Source organism: Pteropus vampyrus, unplaced genomic scaffold (genome assembly GCF_000151845.1).
Source record: "Pteropus vampyrus isolate Shadow unplaced genomic scaffold, Pvam_2.0 Scaffold26, whole genome shotgun sequence".
Taxonomy (NCBI): Eukaryota; Metazoa; Chordata; class Mammalia; order Chiroptera; family Pteropodidae; genus Pteropus; species Pteropus vampyrus.
This window is the reverse complement of record NW_011888807.1, coordinates 2,590,890-2,592,795: the sequence shown is the minus strand read 5'-3', so window position 1 is coordinate 2,592,795 and position 1,906 is coordinate 2,590,890.

Below are 1,906 nucleotides of genomic sequence, written 5' to 3'. Positions count from 1 at the left end.
TGACTGGAGGTAAACTTCCTCATGTAAAATATTATCTGAAATTGCAGTCTGCTAGCTGTCAAATATAATTTTCTTCTTTGAGGCATCATTATGTTTAAGAGACATATATTGATAATATAGGCTTTTAACAAAGTAATAAGGAATTTCCTGAGGCCAACTCAGCTACTCATGAAAAGTGATTTCTTATTAAGGTGATTCCCTGTCCCTAGTTTAAAATGGATGATATTTTATGAGAAACTTTATAGAATACATTACTTTAGATCCAGAAAAAAGAAACACAGATGGAAAAAAGACTTATTTGATTATCTTCTGCTGAAGAGCAAACTTTAAAATGTATATTTATGTTTTCAATTATAATGGAATACCTACGCAAATCATGAGTAAGTATTTTATCTATTATTGCATCCCTTTATTACTAAACACTGGAAGGAGAATCTAATTTCAGCTGTTCTGATTCATTTACACTTAAGTCATCAATTTTTATGTTTGCAAAATGTTTTTAATGCACAAAAAGCTCTAATGATATCTTTAATAGCATTTTTATTTCTGCACTATAAAGATCATATTTTCTTTCTGAGTCTTATTTAATAAACAAAAAGAAAATGAAAATGAAGAAGAAGTGGTTTTATTTGATTTGAGTTATTTCTATGTGATATTACAAAAATCATTTTAAATTGAAAGAGTTCATGTAAAATACAACTGGATTTTGCATCTATGTAATGGCAAAGAGAGGGTCAATATAACTGAAGGCTCTATGCATACTATATAAACCTATTTATAATTGAAAAAATATGATAAACTTTGTTTCTCAAAAATTCATTTTTTAAATCATTTTGGTTTGACTACTCATAATTCTACCATTTTCTTTAATTTTCTGAAGCCATATTATATTAGAAAAATGAACTCCAATTTTCTGGCTAATAATTATGCAGGTAATACTAAACTAGTTTGTATAAAAGCAGTGAATGAGTTACTGCTAGTATAAGGATCCAGTAGTTTCTTGCATGAAATTTAATCTGAGTTGTTTTAAAAAATCAACTGTTCATGGTCATTCTGATGTGACCCAGGAAATGATCAATGACTAGGACTAGAAACTGGCTTGGAATTCTGGTGAGGCATCACTAGTTATGTGTCATGTTTTCTACTACAGTATCTTAGTGACACGTTATTTGCAGTGATAATATGCAAATAAAAATGGCCAAATAAATAAGAGCAACAAAACCACATATTTTATTTTGGCAACTTTGTAACTAGACTACAAGTCTCATATCATTGTGTCTATCAACGGTTTGACCAAAATTTATTAATTTAGCAAAATTTATTAATTTTACTTCAGATTTTCTCTTTGCATTATTTAGTCACCAAATATTTGGGAGATTTTCCAGATATTTTCCTGTTATTGTTTTCAAGATAAATTTTACTGTAATCAGAAATTTACTTTGTATGATAACAATTTTTTAAAACTTATTTAGAATATTTCCTATGGCCAAGGATTTTAACTTAGTTAATGTTTTATGTACACTGGAAAGAAATGTGTAATTCACTCTTGTTGTCTAGGTCAAGTATAAGTTAGGTCAAGTTGTTTGCTAGTACTGATCAAGTATTTTATGTTCTTTCTGATTTCCTATCTACATAATCAGTATGGAGACAACAGTGGTAGAATCTTCAACTATAGCTTCGAGTGTTTTGAAGTTCTGTTACTATGCACGTACACGTTTAGAACTATATATTCTCTTAGTTAATTGACAGCATTATCATGTAATTGTCCTTCTTATAGTGAATTTTTCTGGTCTATTTTGTTATTAATTTAGTCACTACAGCTTTCTTTTAATTAGCATTTTTATGGTATATCTTTTTTACTTATCTTTTTTGCTTGAAAACTATTATACATTTTTTATATTTTTCT